The sequence below is a fragment of the Garra rufa genome, chromosome 24 (assembly GCF_049309525.1).
Source record: "Garra rufa chromosome 24, GarRuf1.0, whole genome shotgun sequence".
NCBI classification, from domain to species: Eukaryota; Metazoa; Chordata; class Actinopteri; order Cypriniformes; family Cyprinidae; genus Garra; species Garra rufa.
The window spans coordinates 4,470,582-4,492,348 of record NC_133384.1 but is presented as its reverse complement, the minus strand read 5'-3'; positions in this window follow the sequence as shown (position 1 = coordinate 4,492,348).

Below are 21,767 nucleotides of genomic sequence, written 5' to 3'. Positions count from 1 at the left end.
TGGCACATGTGCAAATAATTAATGACAATTGTCTACAATTTACACAATGAATAAATGCAAATGGATTGATCAAAACTGATAAGTTGATTCTCATAGTCAAACTTTCCACAACGTGTAAACATTTTTGTCATTATATGAGTTGTCACATGCAAAATTATCCATTAAATTACCAAAATCTGTCAGACATGCCTGTATATTCCATAAATAGCTGATATGCAATGGTTGTGTTGTCTGCCAAGTTGGTAAATATCTTGTCATTAGGTTGCAAAAGGGGTGTGTTTCAGTGTTACATATCTGTGCATTGCAAAAGTATGTGAATCTTTGCTTTCAGCATCTGGTGTGACCCCTTTTTCTGCAGTAAATGATAGTAAAGTTTCTTGTAAATGCTGATCAGCCCTGCACAATAACATGTTTTAGCTCATTCCTTAGTGCAGAACCACTTAAACTCTGTGATGTTGGTGGGTTTCCTCCTATGAACTGCTTGCTTAGGTCCTTCTACAACAATTTAATTGGATTAAGGTCTGGACTTTGACTCAGCTATTCCACAACATTAACTTTGTTCTTCTTTAAACATTCTTTGGTAGAATGACTTGTGTGCTTGTTTTTTTGTTGTTGTTGTTTTTTGTTTTTGTCTTGCTGCATGATCCATGTTCTCTTGAGACTCTATTTTTAAACAGATGTCCTGACGTTTTCTTTTAGAATTTGCTGATATAATTTAGAATTCATTGTTCCATCAATGATGTCAGGCTGCCCTGGCCAAGTTGCAGCAAAACAGTCCCAAGCTATGATACTACCACCACCACATTTCACAGATGGTATAAGATTCTTAAGCTGGAATGCAGTGTGTTCTTTTCTCCAAATATAATAGCTTCTTATTTAAACCAATAAGTTCTATTTCGGTTTCATCCATCCATTAAATCTTTCTTCAATAGTCTTCTGGTTTGTCCACATGATCTTTAGCAAGCTATTTTATTTTTGGAGAACAGTGGCTTTTTTCTTGCAACTCTTGCAACATTAAAATTAGCCAATGTGAGAAAGGTCTTTAGTTGCTTAGAATGTACCCTGGGAACTTTTGCAACTTCGCAGACTATTACACGTTCTGCTTTGGAGTGATCTTTGTTGGTTGACCACTTCTCAGGAAGGTAACAGTGGTCTTGAATTTCCTCCATTTGTACACAATTTGTCTGACGGTGGATTTCTGGAGTCCAAAGTCTTTAGAGATGGTTTTGTAACCTTTTCTAGCCTGATGAGCAACGTCAACTTTTAATCTCCTTTTTTTGTGACATGATTCACTTCCACAAACATGATCAGACTTTGATAGATCCCTGTTCTTTGAATAAAACAGGTCACGTACTGACATTTGATAGTCATTGCACTGACTAAAAACACATCTGCACAGATGGACTCTAATTTCACCTTTAAATTAACTGCTAATCCAAGATATTTACATACTTTTACAATGCACAGATATGTAACACTGGATCATTTTTCTCAATAAATAAATGACAATGAAAAAGGTTTTTTTTTTTTTTTTTTTTTTTTTTTTGAGTTCTCTGTGTCTACTTACAATGTTTTGTCAAATTTATACAGAAATATAGACAATTCTAAAGGGTTCACAATCTTTCAAGCAGCACTGTATATAAAGTTTGCCCAGCACAATCACTACTAATTTTGATCGAGGAAAAAAAAAAAAGAAATGAAATGAACAAAATTAAATTGGCATATAACATGAAATGAAAATAAATGAAATTTGAATATTTAACATCTAAACATTCTGACCAGTGTGGCTCACGGGATAACACAGGAAGTCATACACACAATGACTAGGTTTCTAAGTGTAAATTAAATATTTTGGGTAAGTTATTACATTTTACAGACCTGCAATAAAGTTCTGATGTTTCAGCAAAGAGTTGTGACATTTGCACTTACAGTTTAGAGAATGTTAAGACTGTTTCGAAAAATGTTCCAAAGCAATTGAGAAAAACTGTTAGCCTGACAAGCCAGACCCACATAAATGTAGGGTCTGGGCACTCTCCACAGACAGGGCTCAGACGGAGGGGTGGGATAAACGGTTGTCTTTCAAACTCCCTCTCCACGCAATAGGATAGCGCTACAACCAATCAGAGCAATGAAGAAAGTGACGTAGTCAACTCCAAATACATCCTTCTTTTGTAAGAACGACCTCAGTGCAGTTTCATGTTATTTTCTCAGAGAAAAGCTTAACTTCAAGTCTTTCAGTGTGGCGGCCAAAGCCGATTCGAAAGAAAGTTGTTCGCTAGCAGCAGCCATCGCTCTATCTCTGACGGAACTTATGGTCGCAGGTCAGTCGTCATCATGTTAAACCCGCCCACCAACTCGTGATTGGCCCGGTCGATTTTGGATTTTTGGAAATCCCAAGTGAACGGAGAGTTACTAGACTGCCCTTGGAAGCAAATGCAATTTGCTGCCGCTAGGGGCGCGTCTAGATTCTAGGCTAAAAAACTGTAAGTGTGTACCATGCAAAAAGATGAATGTCAGTCCCAGTATATCCTGCATGTTTTTTAGTTGCAGTAATAAGAGCAATTTATTATTGCTATTACATGTGTGCTATTACTTTTCACTGTCTCTGGATTTACACTTTTAGTCTAGTTTATGATAAAATGGACAAAAATCCATGTTTTTGTTTTTTAAGACATAATTGGCTTTTTGGATGAGTAAGCAACCTTCTACCAAACATAATGAGAACTAGGGTTGCACGATTTTGAGAAAAAACCTAATTGCGGTTTTTCTGACAAATATTGCGATTGCGATGCGATTTTCGGTTTTTGCGTTTGATACTTTTAAGTGCATAAAACTAAAATTCTGAATAAAATATGTTGTTACTTTTACGAAACAGAGGGTTAAATAAACTAGAGGTCGACCAATATTGTTTTTTACCGATACCGATAGCTAGGTTGGACCACACTGGCCGATACCAATTAATTAACCAATAGTTTTTGAAAATGGATACTGAAAGGCAACTAAAATAGTGCTCTACTAGTTTTTAAAAAAGTATTAAACCATACTTTGTAAATTAATAAAAATATTAATTATATATTGATCATTAAAGTTATTTCATAGTTCATTAATGTTAACAAAATAAACTTCAAATTTTAACAATATATCAGTAAATAGAACAACACTTCTATTCTACAGCTTTCATAAATCTTAGTTGATGTTACAAATGGGCTCATTGTAAAGGGGTGGGAATCTTTACATTTTAACAATATGTAAAATTGCAGTTTCTATGCTTTTTGTTTATATTAAAATTAAGATTCAATTTAATTAAATTTTATATTAAATTAATCTCGTGCAGAATTTACTTAAAACTATGAATTAGCTGCTTTGCTGCTGACAGAAAGCCTTGCATACAACCTCGTTTCCATTGCCATTTCTGATTGGCCAGCAAGCCAGGAACGCAAGATTCGACCATTTTGATTGGCTAATAGGTTTGTCATTCAAATGTCAGAGGCAGGGAAAAAACCTCAGCCTCCTGAGGTTAGGTTATTGCGAGAGTTAAAACCTCAATATCGATGCGATAAAGGTTAATCGTGCAGCCCTAATGAGAACTATCAGTGCCCTAGAAACCAGAAGGAATACTCTAGCTACATAAATAGAAAGATGCTAAATCCATTTGTTTGAGGTTTATTTGAGTATTTTTTTGTATTATTGTTTGTGCCTAGTTATGGTTTATTGCAATAAACACAGATTTCTGAAATTGTCTCTTGTGTAAGTATCTGCTGAAATGTTCACTAAAGAATGTACTGCATAGTGCGCAGTACAAGACATTAATCCAAGATTAGATCAGCTTCTATATTGAAACGGATGTAGCAAAGGGATAAAATAAGATATTCGCCACAGAAAAACAATCCAATTCAACTGTGTTCACAGTACACGAACAGCCTGATCTCAGGTATGATTTTATTAAATAATGCAAAAATGGCATTAGTCATAGGTTTTAATAAAATGTGTGGTGTCTGCTCTTATGCTGAAAAGGATTAAAAGATTGAGTCATGATTGAAAACACAAAGATGCAGATAGAGTCACAGTTTTCAGTTTGTAATGTACTTATGTATGTCTATTGAAATGAATTAAATACAAAGTAAAAATATAGCTGCAAGCTGCAATTATGGGGCCAAGCCCACCAAAGGGAAAATGAGGAGGTACGCGTGGCATGACCAACCAGACCAACTGCAACAATGAGTAAAAGGAAACCATTTTAAGATGATTTTAGTCAAAATGACAGAAACATGATGTAGACCTTCTAATAATTGATTTAATGTCTTATCACTTTTGACCAACAGTTGGCGCTGTTATCAAATCAATGTGATGTGTTTAGTGTGAGGTGACAATTGCACACACAAAATTTGGTGTCATTATGTCAAAGCTTTGCAGTGATAAAGCCTCAGAATCATTTTGGCATCAAATTTGTACGAGTACAAATTTCCAGGTCAGCATACGTTGTACGCTGTACCAAAACAATTTACTCTATCAACATGAAATCCATAACTTTTTGGCAGCACAGTCTGAAGATGATCTGACTTGATTTTGGTGAAAATCGGAACAACAGTCTAGGACGAGTTCCAAAAAGTAGGTTTTCAACATAAATCAAAATGGTCCACTTTACACTTTACAATACGCTAATGCAATCAACAGTTATTAGCATTTTTTAAAATGTCATAATTAATGGTTAATGCATGGTTTATTACTCTTGACCAATAGGTGGCGCTGTTACCAAATCGATGTGATGTGATCAGTGTGAGGTGACAATGGCACATGCAAAATTTGGTGCAAATATATCAAAGCTTTGCAGAGATACAGCCTCAGATGCAGTTTGGCATATTTCCAGCAAATTTGTTGATGCGCTAAACGAAAACTGTTTTGTATATCGACACAAAATCCATAAATGTTTGCCAGCATGGTCTGAAGATGATCGAGTCAAATTTGGTGCAAATCAGAACAACGGTCTAGGAGGAGTAGAAAAAGTAGGTTTTCAACATGAATTAAAATGGCGGACAGGAATTTTGGCATAATTGGTATCAATTTGTGGCATGACCCAAGGATTAGACCAAGAGCAGTTTCCTTACAAAAGGCTAATTTAAACAAAACTTATTAGCATTTTTAGAAAATTCTTTATAACTTTTGACCACAAGGTGATGTTGTCCCCAAACTTTTTGAGTAATTTCAGGGCATGGTGTCGAATACACATACTGAGTTACAGCAATATGGCTATGTGTTCATAAAATATAGTATTTTTGGAAAGAATTCAAAATGGCAAACACCCAAAATGGCTGAAAGTTTTGTGAATTTTGGCCAAACCATTGAGAAGTTTTAAACAAAAATAGCCATATCTCCTGACCACTAGGTGGCACTGCACCGAAACTCTGTAGCTAGCCTCAGGTCATGCTGGTTATAGCACAGGCCGAGTTTGGTCTCAATACACCTAACCGTTGCGGAGATATAGCCTCAAATCCATTTTTGCGTGCTTTTTGTAGAATTTGTTTGTGCATTATTCGAGAAAGGTTTGACTAATCAACTTGAATTCCATATCTTTTTTGCCAGCATGGTCTGAAGATGATCTGAGCCAATTTTGGTGAAAATCAGACATACCGTCTAGGATGAGTTCGAAAAAGTAGGTCTTTCAAACAATTAAAAATAGAAAAAAAAAACTAAACCTTACAGTTTTTGAAATTTGGACTTCATTTGACTCGGCTTGACCCAAGGATTCAGAGAGAAAAAGAAAATAATTGTGATTCTGCATAAAGAAAGTAAAACTGTGCACAAGTGGTGGCGCTAGAGAGTTTGAGTTAGAGACTCCAAATTTGCTATGGTTAATGTTTCAAATTATGGGCTGCCATAGACTCAAGAGTGGAAGAAGAAGAAGAAGAAGAAGAAGAAGAAGAAGAAGAAGAAGAAGAAGAAGAAGAAGAAGAAGAAGAAGAAGAAGAAGAAGAAGAAGAAGAAGAAGAACGTCAACGGATACAACTGGTGCCATTGCATCTTCGGTGCTTGGCCCCTAAATATGAATAAACCTATTACATATAGTGAAAAGGCAGATCTGTAATTTAAATTCAATATGAATACCTCTGAAACAACTTTACTTTTCAGTTTATGTCCAAAATGTTTGGCATGATACTGTTTAAATCCCCTCTCCAACCACCTGACTTTATCAGACATAGATTACTGATTTAAAAAGTGTGTGAATAGTATTTAATATTGACAGTGTCTCTTATTACCAGTAAAGTAAATAATGACCAAATCCAAATAAACCAAATATACCTGAATTATTATTATTATTATTTGCTAAAAGTTCTCACACATTTTATTCACTGCAAATTCTCATATGCTTACTACTTTTAAAAATTACAGATGGGCACATGTGACTTACTGTTGCGAAGCATACCATTTTGCTGAGTGCAGAAATGCTCTTGTTAAGATGATTTGTCATTTTTGTATAATTACACAGGGCTGTCAGGGTGACACACTACAGCTGCCTGCAATTACATCTCTGCATCAGCCACTGCGCTTACATGAGCGAAAACCACAATCAGCTTTCTGGTAAAGATGATACTGATTTGTTTGATCCTGTAATAATGTTTTTTTTTTTTTGTTTTTTTTTTTCCTGCAATATTTCTGCCAGTTGATTTTAAGTTTATTCAGTGTCTGTATTATTTTGATTAGACTTTGTTTTGATGCTTGGCAATCTTACAGTTGTTAGATGCATTCAGCCATCTCCATGCCAAGCAAATGAGAAACACAGAATAGATGGAAATAATCATCCAATAGAACATGCAGTTTATGTCTATTTTAGTCCATAGATAACCGGTGACACTTTAGATGTTCCCTTTGGTGACACAACATGCAACAAAACTTTTTCAAATTCCCTTTACTAGAGTTGTGACGTTCGCGAACAAACCAATTCTTTTGAATGGCTCATAAACATGAACGATGGGAGCCGAGTCGCGGCTGGGGGGGGGGGAGCCGTTCTTTCTGTCGTTCTTTTTTTCACACAGATGCACACAAATTAGCTCCTCCACGAGACAGAACAGTTATGTAAAGCTACGTTGACTTATGTTATTCATACAATACCTACTCACAAATAAACATCAAAAACAAAGCCGACTGCAATGAATTTCTGTGCAAAACAGCTTTTACTACAAACACTTCATGATACTGTTTAAGTTCTTTTGAACGGCTCTTTGAAAGGAACGGATCGCCAAGATCCGGATCCCCTCAAAGAGCCATAAATCCCATCACTACCCTTTACACTATTTGACAACTTTCAAACTAAATATAGAAGGAGAGATGTTAAATCTGTAAAATTCTGACAAAATGTAATCAGACAAAATCAATAAATGACAAGAATTTTGTTACAGTAGTGAAGTACTTCATAACTCACAAAATGATTTTCAACAGTTTCCTCTGCACTTTGCTCACACTTGTTTTGTGAATAAAGAATGCTGATTGGAGCAATGTGAAGCTGCATGATTTAAACAACTAATAATGAAAGAAACTGATCATTAACAGTCTAGAGAAGCGAAGAAAGGATTGCCTTTGTTATGCAGCTTTGTATTTCATAACAGCATAATGAGAGAACAGAAAAGTGTTTATTTTCACATAGCTTCACGTTTTGAGCATAATGAGGCAGGACGTTAAGCATAATTTCATGATGAGAAGAAGAGACAGAGATGAAGGACATTATGTTACATTACATATTGTTTAGTCCAGTGGTGCTTAGCTGTTGAGTTGCATCTTAAAATTGGGTCACAGTAGGCTATATTCTGATAATAGCTAAATGCACATAGTAAAATGTAACTAACAATATAATCATGCATAGTTAGCATAACAAAATAATTGGCTTGTTAGGCCTATTCAAAGAAGGAGAAAATGCTTTCCGTACTGCATCTTTTGCTGTTGATGTTAAGGGCAATACATCCGATCAAACTCTTATTTTTTCTCATTTCTTAAAGGGTTAGTTCACGCAACAATTAAAATTAGCTCATTATTTACTCATCTTTCTTCATCTTTGCATTCTAGGTCTATGTGACTTCTTACTTTCAGACAAATCCGATCGGAGTTATATTACAAATTATCCTGACACTTCCAAGCTATATTATGGCAATGGGCGAGTGTTCAAAAGAATAATAACATAATAAAAAGTGCCAAGGCTCCGGGGAGGTGAATAAAGGTCTCCTGTAGTGAATCAATGTGTTTTTTAAGAATAATATCCAAATTTAAAACATAAAAGCTAAACAAAACAACGGTTACATTCGGAATTTTCACGAGGCTCACAGGTGCATGCACAACGTTGACGTCCTACGTCATCTGCCCATGATTATTACTTTTACTTTTACAATTTTAAATATGGATATTTTTCTTACAAAAACACAGGACAGGCCTGGTTCTATGGGGGTGCTAGATCAAACAAAATCAATAGCACCATCAGTTGTAATAGCATTTAACTGCAGATTTGGCAAACTATCCAGTGCGTTATGGTTTGCACTCTGATGACCGTTTTTTTTAGGGTGTTTTTGCAACGTTGAGCAATGTAGCCAATCACAGATTTTTTATTTTTATTTTATTTTTTTGTATTTTTTGAACGCAACAGCGAAACAGGTGTTTTGTTAAAAAAGAAATTAATTGTGCAGAGAACTTAATTGATTATAACCAGTGGTTAATTTGTAAATTGAAAGGTCCAATTAAGTGATCGGAATAGGGTGAGAGGTACGGAGCATTTGCGCTATCACTCTGGTGAACCAACTTGAGTGCACATGTACTCCAAAAAATAAAAAAATAAAATAAAATAAAAAATAATAAATCATGGTTATTTTATTGTAAACCAAACATTTTTAGTGTAGTTTTTGTGTAAGCCAGCTCCTGGAACAGGACAGTTGCAACAACAGCGGTTGTAATGAGCGCGGATATTTCGCATTCTCTTCAGAAGTATTTCTTAGTGCTGCCTTCTTGCATTTCTTTAGTAAATATATGTTTTATTCAATCAATAAAACGGTTTCTTTGCTGTAAATCATTGTATTTAATGCAAAGAGACGCGATGTCAGTCACCTAAACGAGCCGCATCGGTCTTTACACTATATATGAACTTATTTCTTCTAAAATTCTTGTCAAACAAGTTTACTTGTAAGAAATATTGTATACATGTTTAAACGGTAAAATATGTTGCATTACGAACTGTATTTAATGAAAATAAAAGGTAATGCAAAAGAAAGAAGGAAATGTCCAAAAATGAAATGTCTAAAAAAATAAAATGAAACAAAACTAACAACTGTTAGGAAAAAGTACCTGAAATAAAATAATAATCATCAAAAATAAATAATCATTTTTATAATCATTACGTTCTCATCCTGGCACAACCACCCGAGTGCACTGATTAAAAATAATGAAACTAATAAAAACGAAACAATTTTATAGTAAAATTGAAAACGACATTAAAATAAAAACAAATTTAAAAATGCAATAATAACAGCCTATGCACCAATGCCTTTCATTGGTGCGTGAGGAGGGGGATCCACCAAATGAGGTGCCAGATCTGATTCTGGCACAAATTAAGCCCTGAATATAACCTAACTTTGTGAGATTGTGATGAAATTAAGATGAATGACAGTTTTTTGTGATTATGCCTATAAACGGAATGCTGTTTGTGCTCTTTAGCAATGAATGGCACTAAAACTCATAGCCTATATATATTTAGGTTAGAGCACCCTAACAATTTTAAGAAGTAGTCCGAGAGATTTGATTCTGGAACTGGGCCTGAACACCCGCCCATTGTCATAATAGAGCTTGGAAATGGCAGGATAATTTTTAATGTAACTCCGATTTGATTCGTCTGAAAGAAGGAAGTCATTCACACCTTGGATGTCTTGAGAGTGAGTAAATAATGGGCTAATGTTCATTTTTGGTTGAACTAACCCTTTAATATTGTTAATACTTAAACAGTACCCAAAACTCATTTCTATTCTGATTCAATGTTGACTTTTACACTGTAGTAGGCAATATTATAGACAAGATTTGTTTGAAGTTATCTTATTTTTATTTTTATTTTTTGGTATGTTTGAAGTTATCTTAAAGGATTTGTTTATTACAAACACATGGAGTCATGTGGATTACTTTGGACTCTCATTCTGACGGTACCCATTCACTGCAGAGGATCCATTGCCTGGACCTATGCAGTTCATGTAAATTCTATTAAATGTAAATGTTTGATTTTAAGGACTTTTCTGCAGTAAAATGCATAGTACTGTGTAGTCCAGTGCAATACAATCGGAGACCTGATGCCACTGATTCAAGTGAATAGTTAAAATAAAGTTCTGTTTCATTTCTGCCATAAATGCCACATTATCCCATAAAGACCAATTAGGCATCATGCTGCAAATTAATATAATTCAGTTATCAAACAGAAAATAATCATATACCCACTGGGGTATAATTTGTGAGTCTGGTCAGATAGTAATTATCTAACTGAAAAATTATCACTTTATTTATGTTGTTTCAAAAATAAGCTCACCATTAAAACTAGGAAAGCTGGAGTTGCATGTGACATTAGAATAAACACTAAATTTTAGGCAAAATGTCAGTGTTTAAAACACTAAACAATGAACATCTGTTTTAGGAGGCACTGGGGATAAATGCCAACATGACTGAATACTAATGGGTGTATTTGTATGTAAAGTGTAATTTGAGCACTCATACATTTTCATACATTTGGTTAAGAGATCACCCTGAAATGCAGTCTTACTGTTTAGTTTTTACCTATTTTCCTGTGTGGTGCTGCAGAATGTAGAGGCTGCTTGTTCATGCAGGTAACAGTGTCCCCAGTGACGAAGTTCATGGCAGAAACCTCTAGTGTAAGGTTTGATTTTGAAAAGGAAGAGGGGGAGAAGACGTGAAATGAGATTTGGGGAAGGTACAGATAGAAGAGAGGCAGAGGGAAAAGTGTGAGTCATTGGATCTGACCCAAATGTCAACTTTTCTCCCAGAGTTCTGCCACACTGAAACCTCAGGGCTTGTGAGATGAAAGAAGCGAAGATTCTGGGTCAGCAAAAGTAACGTGTTTTATTTTTTTTTTCTTCATCACGTTTTGCTTTGGGTATAATGCAGTTTGACTAGCGTTAAAAATGTTTGCAGTCTTGCATGAAACACAAAGTGAAACCTGCTGCCTAAATCAAACCTCATGGCACTGTGTAAGTAGTCATACTATATACATGTATAATTCAGTTACAACAAATATCAATTTATATGACTTTGTTGAAAAAGAAAAAGTTGGAACAATTTGGTGCCAACCGATGAGGTCTGGCAAACAAGAATGCTCCTTTCCAGGAATTTGTTTCTTTCTCTCTTCCTTGTGCTTTGCAGCTATTAAATTGCCTTCGTTGAGATCAAGCTAAGAAAGAGGTGCTGTAAGGCAGAGTATTGACTGATAATAAGCAGACCTCTACAGCTCCTGATTGATTTCTAGCCCCCAACGGGACACAATAAGCAGCAATAATGAAGACAGCCAAATTATTTAGAGGAGCTTAGAAAGGCCTACCAAAGTTTTTTTTTTTTTTTTTTCCATTGGAGCAAGTTGAAATTTCCCAAGTGTGACGATCAATACGGCCTTTCCTAAGACAGCAGAGGAGAAAGGGACCTAATGATTGATCAACTGTTAGTCCTTGACTGTATAATACAAACACAGCAATACAGCAGGGGCTAATTAATATTAGCATTATAAACTGCTTTGCCATTTGAGGTGTAAGCTAAAATAAAATCTTGGGGAAATGTTTGTAAAAAAACACAATTATTTATTTGCCAAACAACAGTAATTATTAGCAAATCTGTTCCAGTTACAAAGAGATTCAGGTGACTTTTTGTCTTATAATTGCGAATTTATATCTTATATCGATTCTTGTTTCTTTTTTCTCAGAATTGCAATTTATAAAGTAAAGACTGATATGTTCTCAGAATTGTGAGTTTATCTCTCACAATTCTGACTTAACTCGCAATTGCGTGTTATAAAGTTAGAATTGCAAGATATACACTCACAATTCCGAGGGAAAAAAAGTCGTAATTGTAAAATTATATATCGCAATTATGACTTTATTTCTTTGAATTGCAAGTTTGTCTCACAATTACGACTTTATAACTTGCAAATGCAAGTTGATTTCTTCGAATTGCGAGTTTATATCGGACAATTGTGACTGTATAAAAGTCTGAATTAAAAGTTTATAGCATGCATTTCTAAGAAAAAAGTCAGCAAGAAAAAAATTCACACAATTACCTTTTTTTAATTCAGTGGCGGAAACTATATTTTTTATCTCACAATTCTGACTTTTTAAACTTGAAATTGGATCTACGTCTCAAAATTCTGACTTTATAACTTAAAAATCAGATTTACAAGTTTAGATTTACAGATTTACAATTCTGAGAAAAGTCATAAATATGAGATGTAAACACAACTGCAAAAAAAAGTCAGAATTGTGAGATAAAAAGTCACAATTACCTTATATTAATTTGCAGAAAGAGGCTTCCATGGATTATTGACAAGCACACTATCAATTTCTAAAGTGCTAAAATTTTATGACATCTAAAATGTTGTACAGTGTGGCCTTTTCAAAAATGTATGCATTGTTTATGGATTAATAATGTGTAATATTTGTAAGAATATACTACTATTACTATTACTACTACTACTACTACAAATCATCAGCAGAAGCAACATCGCCAAACATTTACTCCTGAACAATATATGCCAAGTTGCAAGCTGATGGGTCCTTAACGCAAACTGATGATATTAACAGCGTTAAACTACTTGGCACAAGCTGATGCTGCATATGCAGCCAATGAGCTTGCTGCTTTACATTTAAATGGCTGGTTAGCATTCATCAGAGCATTTTACAGCATGCTTTAAGAGTTTCTCTGAAATCCTCCACCTTCCCCAGCTCCACCTGTAAAGATCTGCTACAGGTTTTATATGCCATTTGTAATTTTAATGGTAGGTTTATTTTAACAGTGAGAGACAGAATAACAAAAACAACAACAACAAAACAAATAAATTTAAAAAAAATAAAATAAATAAAAAGTTATAAATTGATTTGCATTTTAATGAGTGAAATAAGTATTTGATCCCCTATCAATCAGCAAGATTTCTGCCTCCCAGGTGTCTTTTGTGCAGGTAACAAGCTTGAATTTGGAGCAGTCTCTTAAAGGGAGTGCTCCTAATCTCAGTTTGTTACATTATAAAAGACACCTGTCCACAGAAGCAATCAATCAATCAGATTCCAAACTCTCCACCATGGCTAAGACCAAAGAGCTGTCCAAGTAGTCCTACACAAGGCTGGAATGGGCTACAAGACCATCACCAAGCAGCTTGGTGAGAAGGTGACAACAGTTGGTGCAATTATTCGTAAATGGAACAAACACAAAATAGCTCTCAATCTCCCTCAGTCTGGGGCTCCATGCAAGATCTCACCTTGTGGAGATTCAGTGATCATGAGAACAGTGAGGAATCAGCCCAGAACTACACTGTAGGATCTTGTCAATAATCTCAAGGCAGCTGGGACCATTGTCACCAAGAAAACAATTGGTAACACACTACGCCACAAAGGACTGAAATCCTGCAGTGCCCACAAGGTCCCCCTGTTCAAGAAAGCACATGTACAGGCCTAATGAGCATCTGAATGATTCAGAGGAGAGTGGGTCAGACGAGACCAAAATTGAGCTCTTTGGCCTCAACTCCCCTGTTTGGAGGAGGAGGAATGCTGCCTGTGACCAGAAGAACACCATCCCCACTGTCAAACATGGAGGTGGAAACATTATGCTTTGGAGACAGGACAGGACAACTGCACCACATCATAGGGTCGATGGACGGGGCCATGTACTGTCAAATCTTGGGTGAAAACCTCTATCCCTCATTGAAAATGAGTCGTGGATGGGTATTCCATCATGACAATGACCCAAAACACACGGCCAAGGCAACAAAAGCGTGGCTCAAGAAGAAGCACATTAAGGTCCTGGAGTGGCCTAGCCAATCTCCAGGCCTTAATCCCTGTGGAGGAGCTGAAGGTTCCAGTTGCCAAACATCAGCCTTAAAACTTTAATGACTTGGACAGGATCTGCAAAGAGGAGTGGGACAAAATCCTTCCTACGTGTGCAAACCTGGTTTCCAACTACAAGAAACGCCTGACTGCTGTGATTGCCAAAAAGGGTTTTGCCACCAAGTGCTAAGTCACGTTTTGCAAATTTCACTCATTGAAATGCAAATCAATTTATCAATCTGTCTCTCACTGTTAAAGAAACCGTATGTAGGATTGTGGCCAAAACTGGTACTGCAATCACTTTCAAAATACTGTAGAACGGTGTATCCCCTCCCACTCCCCCCTGACTCCAGGTTGCCAGCTAAGCTGCAGGAGTAGGCTGCTACAAGGAGCTTCCAATGGCAAGTGACGAGTCCTACACAGTAATTTGTTTTTCTTCTGTTAATTATGTTTATGCTTCACAAGAGATGTTTTGCGAAGTAATTATGTATCGCAAAAATTTACAGATACAAATATTTCGTAAAGATGTACTGTAATACCACATTTCAGTCGGAACATAGATTGTTTTCATACCCTGCTAGTGGTGCGATATAAAGCTTTTTATGAACGCATTTAGCACGGGCGCCCGTGTAAAATCCACTGTGTACGGAAGCAAAGTTAGCCTAACATAGATAAATCTAACCTGTTCAGGATAAAATCAGCAACGTTGGCGTCTGTCTTCAAATCCTTCTCCGTTTTCAGCCGTCTCCATCTTTCAAAGGCATCTCCTATACAAATCCTTGTTTTATTTCGGACTTTGTCATGACGTATTTCGGATTCATAACGAGGTCTTTAAGTTTCGTAACGTTATACATGTTTTATCTGACATGTTCGTATAGCTGCAGCTGTAACAGAGCTGGCAACCCGGATCACAAAACTCTAATGACTTCGTGATTGGTAGATAGCTGGAGGGTGGAGCCTCAGACCAAAACACAAAATGACAACAATAACATCAGTTGAGGGCTGCAACTTTCACTTTAAAATGACAATATCCTGGCCGGACCACTGTTGTCAGTGATAGAAGTATTTGAAATGAACATGATTTCTTATTGTCTAGTGACATGTCAGGGCCATTTTATGATTAACTGACATAAATTTCTTACATACGGTTCCTTTAAAATAAACCTACTATTGAAATTATAGACTGATCATTTCTTTGTCAGTGGGCAAACATACAACATCAGCAGGGGATCAAATAAGCATTTTCCCCACTGTATACCACCAAGACCAAATACATTAACCTTGATATATGCATTACAATGCTAACATCCTCTGAGAGTTGTCCTGATAGAAATGTTAAAAAAAAAAATAATACAATAATATGTAATTATCAAGATGCACTCACAAGCCATTAACCATTGTGATTTTTCTGCAAGTGGTCTCCTCCTAAGAGTGTTTCTGGTGTGCAGTAGCATTTACTCCTAGATCTCAGTATGGTCTATGCACATATTTAATTGTGCAAGGTTGCTTTTGGTAATGCTGCATTGCAGACTACTTTGAGAAACTACACAGTTGGCTACCATGTTGAGAGGCAACTTGTGAAAAAATTGCACCTGATTCTTAACAGCCTTTTAAACATTTAATAAGCACTTTACCTCCAATTATAAAAGCACATGGGACGTAAGTGGTCTAACCATTAATTTAAGGCACCTTCATTCTGTGGTGAATTGTGTTTTTGGGGCTGAGGGGTGAGTTAGGGGCTAAAAAATAGCAGGTGGGCACTTTAATCAACTATTTAGCTCAAAGTAAAAAGTAAAAGCCTGTGGACTGCCTTCTGGTGACTGGATTCACAAACAATTCAGGAATAATTCAGTGTATAGTTATGTATGCATGGGGCAATGCCAATGTGAGTAAAGTAAGTCACAAACATACGTCTTCCATCTAACTTTTGTGAGAGAATCAAATGCGTATAAAGGGACATTGGAAGTTTCCAGTTGTTACTTGTCCTCAGGGAGTTTTGAATGTGTGGCTTGTTTTGTTCTTGAGCAAAATACATGAACAAGTCAACACTCTTTGCCTTTGTAAATCAATATTTAATTCTGCAGCCGTCGTACTGCTCAGGGATCTAAAGGTACAACCATATGCCTGAGACTCAACGTGATGTATGTGATGTTTTGACTTGCGCATTAAATTTCCGCCTGCCTCCCCTTATAGTTCTTGTCTAGTGTCTCTGGTTTAGAAAGAGATCAATTACAGCTCTCTTCAGGCCAATCAAGACTGCACAAATGCACATTCTTCTTCTGTTCCATGTTTTCAAATGACTTATGCCTCTAGCAGGGGAGCTAAAGCCCATAGTTTAGTTTGGTTTTACACATACGTTATGCTAGGGCATGTGTACAGTACACATGGCATAAATGTTGTGCCGTACTGTACGCCCACAGACAGAATTTTCCAACAGTATACACTCTGTATACTCCTCTCACACATAAACATATTTTTTTTGCACTAATTAGTCCGTCCACAATTTGGCAACACTGCCTCAGATTGTTGTTTCATAGTCTAAAAAGAAACAGATGAGATGACAACAAACTACTGGAGATGGCAACAACAACAGATGCGCATTTGATGAATGCCTGTGTGAGGCAGTGAAGAGATACCCAAAACTTTAGTTTAAAAGAGTTTTGAAGATATTTTTGTCACTCATAACTTTTGGAAATAAATTGCGCAGACGCCGGACAAAGATTAAACTTTCCAGTGCATATCAAATGCAGTGGACCTTAGTCTTAACGCCATACTAAATTTAACATTGATAGACTAACAGTTTTTACAATGACAAGCAATGTATAAAGCTCATACATCTTGTATTTTTCACCAACTCAGCTTTCAAAACTGTTTTTGTCTACTGAAAGTTTCAAAAAGATATTTTGGCCATTGCACAATCATTTAAACAACAGTACAATCCATTGAATGCACTGTATTTCAATCCCTGTTAAAAAAAAAAAAAACTGCATATGCTGGATAGGTAGGTTTTGATGCTGGGATGCTGGTTTAAGCTGGTCCTTTGCTGGTTTATGCTGGTCCTTAGCTGGTTTATGTTACCTAACCGGAATATGCTGTTTTTTTTTGTTTTTTGTTTTTTTCAACAGGGATCTCTCACAACCTTGTTTTTATTCCAATCAAAAATTAAATATGGCATTACCCTAGGGGCTTTCACATGGGGTCGTTACAGGAACTTTACATGGATTGGATTTAAACCGCCAATGGAAATTCTCAAGTGAAGCAAACCGGTTGACAGTAACGTCATTCAAGCTTGGCATTCAATAATGTCAACAACTGGAGGATGGAGTGCCTGCACTTTAGTGTCAGTCCATCTATCGCTGTTTTTTTATGTTTGTGGAATAATAAACTGTGTGTTTATATGAGAACATTTATATGAGGTGAGAACATACTTTGAAGTAGGAGCTGATTTAATTCCCCCCAAAAGGCATTGTAAGCCAAAAAGCAGCTACTTCTGACCAATAGTTATAGGAGCTATGAAAAGTCAGGGGGTGTGAAAGCTCCTTCTGACTAAGGTTTATATATCTACTTTCAAACGAGTAAAATGATTAGAGATTTTGTTTCAAAATAAACCAGATGCTTGTTTCTAACAAAAGTAACTATTAGAATTTACGGAGCACAGGTGCTTCACACAGCCAGTAATAACCCAAGTTTTGATAAACATTCACACATTTACAACAAATATCAATTAAATAAAAGCTATTCTTTGGGAAATGTTGAGGTTTGGAGTGCTTGTCTTTGTAGAAATGTCTTAATTGTGTGGTTGCACTTTTCAAGACTTCAAGCACTAAACGGTTTTTGAATTCCTTTTCAGCATGTGGTCAACTGCCATGACCTTTGCCCGCTGTGACTTGTCATGGCCCTCTTTTTCTTGGCAGATTGGCCTTCACTTTGTTCTCCATTTGATCTTTCACAAATGCTCACTATCCACAGTGAACACAAAGTGTGATAATAAGGAGGGGAAATAACAACTTTTCTATAATTAAACATCAAGGCTGTGGAAAAGTGGCATGTTAATCCTTGTGACCCGGCTGTTCTGCTGCTCCAAAACCATTTACACTTTCATTAAAGAGTTTAGTCAGGCAGAACCGATTTATTTATAGTGCAAACAAACACAGGGGGTAAACGTGTGGCCGCTGTGGTCCTCTTTCCCTGACCTGCGGTTAATTTGAGATCTGTGAGAGAGCAAAAGAACCTTCTGTAAAGTATACAGGTTAATGTTACAAAAAAAACACAAAATGTTTTCACAAAATGTGACCTTGGACCACAAAACCAGTCTTATGTAGCACGGGTATATTTGTAGCAATAGGCACAAATACATAGGTCAAAATGATCAATTTTTCTTTGTTCCATTAAGATATTTTGTTAATTTTCTACAATAAATATATCAAAACTCAATTGTTGATTAGTAATATGCATTGCTAAGAACTTAAGTTGGACAAATTTAAAGGCATTTTTTTTTTCAATATTTAGATTTTTGTTATACTCAGATTTTAGATTTTCAAATTGTTGTATCTCAGCTAAATATTGCCCTATCCTAAAAAATCATACATCAGTGGAAAGCTTATGTATAAATCTCAAAAATACATTTTAAAAAATTGACTCAAAACTTATGACTGGTTTTGTAGTTCAGGGTCAAATGAAGAAACAAATATTGAAATTACATATTGAATTATATATTACCTTATCAGAGAGAGAATGTCTGTCTCCAAGAAAACACATTTTGTCCACAGGCCTCAAGCTCAAGTATAACCTAACGAACCTGGCTAAATATTTCACATTATATAGGAAACATGTCCACTCTGTTACATGACATTTTAAACTGAACTACATCTAAGTGAACTGAACTAAGTCTTCTACAAATAATCTTGGTTGCTTTCCGTCCAAGGAAATGTTCAACATAGGCTCACTGGAAATATGTGCCTCTATATGTAAAAGTAGTATGTATAAATCATTAGATTTTTCTGTTTTACCTTTATTCCTTTTCACATGAGGTACAGAGTTTTGATTAATAAAGCCACATTTTCACACAATTACTTGCAGAATATTATTACTTAAAAACAATTTAAACATCCTGCACAATTTTAAAAGCTAATACTTTTGAATGTTGTCATCATATATACAGCTCCGGAACGAACAGTGAAACTACAGTTTGATAAAACAGCTCAAATCCGAATAAGAAAGTAAAAATAACATGGCTGCATCAACAAATTTGATTTTATATCACTGTTCCATTTGTTAACACTATCGGGTACAGGTTTAGGGTTGGGTTTGGGTTTGATGTAGGGGATATTTTCAATAGATAGAGCATTAACCTTTAGTGACACTCCCTGGATTTTGAATTCTGAACAGCCGCAATGGGCACCTCAAGCAGCGTAATAAAAACAGCAATACGTGCCTTTACCAATGTAATAAAAATGTGCCACAGTCACGTATTGAACGTTCACAAAACAGTCTGGAGTGAAATGATTTGCTCAGACATAAACGTATTTAGGTAGATTTTGAGGTGCATTACCTTGAAAAATAGAAGCAATCCACTGCATCTTAGCGGCTCAGTTGTTGAGAGAAAATGAATACTCTTAAATTACCGCTCCTCAAGTGCAGATAAAATTGGAGGACAGCGTACAACCAAAGACAACTCGCTGATGGGCGGAAACTATGAGATTGCAGGACTGTCAGTCAGCCATTGTTGGCAGGGCCTAAAGAATGTGATGTCACATTGCTTACAGATTCAAAACGGCATGCCTAGTAAGACTGATTTGGTTTAATGGGGATTAAAAAATAAGGAGTGGTGGATTTATATCATTGTAGGGCTGTAAGCACACAATGCCTAAGTTGATTTTGCATAATAGGCACCCTTAAAGTGTCACAACACCCCCCCTGTTTCAGAGGTGCTTTTTCACATCTCTGGTTTAAAAAACTGTCTGAAAAGGGGCGGTGTTCACTGAGGATAAGGGGTGGGGTACAGTGTGGAGACAAGGCGGAGACTGCATTAAAGTGGGAGTGACAATAAGTGAATAAATTCAGCTAATTTGCACACTGACAATGTAAACACACGCAAGCCGAGAGCAGCAGCTACAGTGGTTCTGAGAGCAGTGTGGAAGTGGAGGACTTCTACCCACCAGAATCCCCACACTTACATCAAAGTGATGACAGTGCAGGTCCACTGCCTTATCCGTTTGAACATTTGGACCCTCACGCGCATACACAAGAATGCAAAGACGAACCAGATGAAGCGCCGATAGAAGTGTCACACTTATAGCGTTTTATATTTTAATAATAGTAAATTAACAATTCTAAGTTTATCTTGTATATGAACGCTACAAAAGTAAAGTTGACAAATTTTGTTTTGCAGACACTCTATATCTAGTTTAATACATGTTCATCATGTTGTTATCTAATAATAGGTGTTCGTGTTCGTAGTCAGAAATGAGCAGCACAGTAATTACTGACACCGTAAAGGGTAGGCTATTTAAATAAAAGAACACAAAAAATGGGGCGGTGTTTATAAATAATTTATATCAAAATTATTTATAAATATATATATATATATATATATATATATATATATACATTATATAAAACGTTTGTGTATATAGGTCTATATATAAAATACGTATAATATTTTGAAACAAAATAAATGAGACTCAAACATTATTAACAAACGTGCGTGTTTATTTGAGTACTTCCGACAGTGAACAAGCAGCCTACAAAACACTAAAATAATCAAAGAAATAATACATTTAAATAAGAAAATAGCCTAAATAAGAATGTTAAATAGGCTATTAAACAAACATTCGTTGCAAAAACTACTAAAACCTCGCCCGGACCTTTTCTGACAGCTCATCAGAATTACTGGCCCGAATCCGACTGGAACTTTTTCTCTTCCCCATTACACAGCTGCTGTTTTAATAGCAAGAGATTACATTTATTTTCGTTTATTTAGTTTATAAAGTTAATTTAGAAATATATTTGGAACACTTTTTATATGTTAAATTCAGGTTTTGTTTTTTAAAGTAACGACCAAGCGGCCAGCGACAGACAGATCAATTTAGCCCTCTCAAGTCATCACAATTTAAATTTAAATCCGCAGATATAAAAAACTTAAAGCATATCACAATATTAGTTTAATCGTTTAACCTAGTTAAATGTGTGATATTGGGCGCATATCCAATCGTTTGTGCGGAGAGTGAAAGCTGGAGCGCACTTTGCAGAACATGAAGGCGCCGGTGCGATGTGAAACTTTTTGCTCATAAAGGTAAGAGTAATATATCTATCATCCGGAACTTTAAAGAAATAATTAAAAATAATTAAAATCGAAAACAAAACTCTTTCATTAGCTATAGGCCTAATCCATAAAGATGCATTTAGGCATTAAAGGAGCGTCCAATGAGCAGATGGCGAGTCAGGATCGTCAACTTTGTTTTTTGCGATAAATACTAGTTTATTAAAAAATAATTTGAATATCTCCTTACTTTTCCACCCCGACACATTCATGGTTATTTTTGCTGGGCTTTGCGGCCAGCTTTAGCCTAGTTTTACGAGTTCCCAATTCCAAAAACTGTCCGGTACGAAATGTTCCTTACAGACAAATTTGCTGTGTGTTTTCGTAGGACTCTTTAAACCAGCAGCGTGCCGCCAAACTGTAGCTCTGGTCGCGTCGAGGGTAAACGAAAACAACTC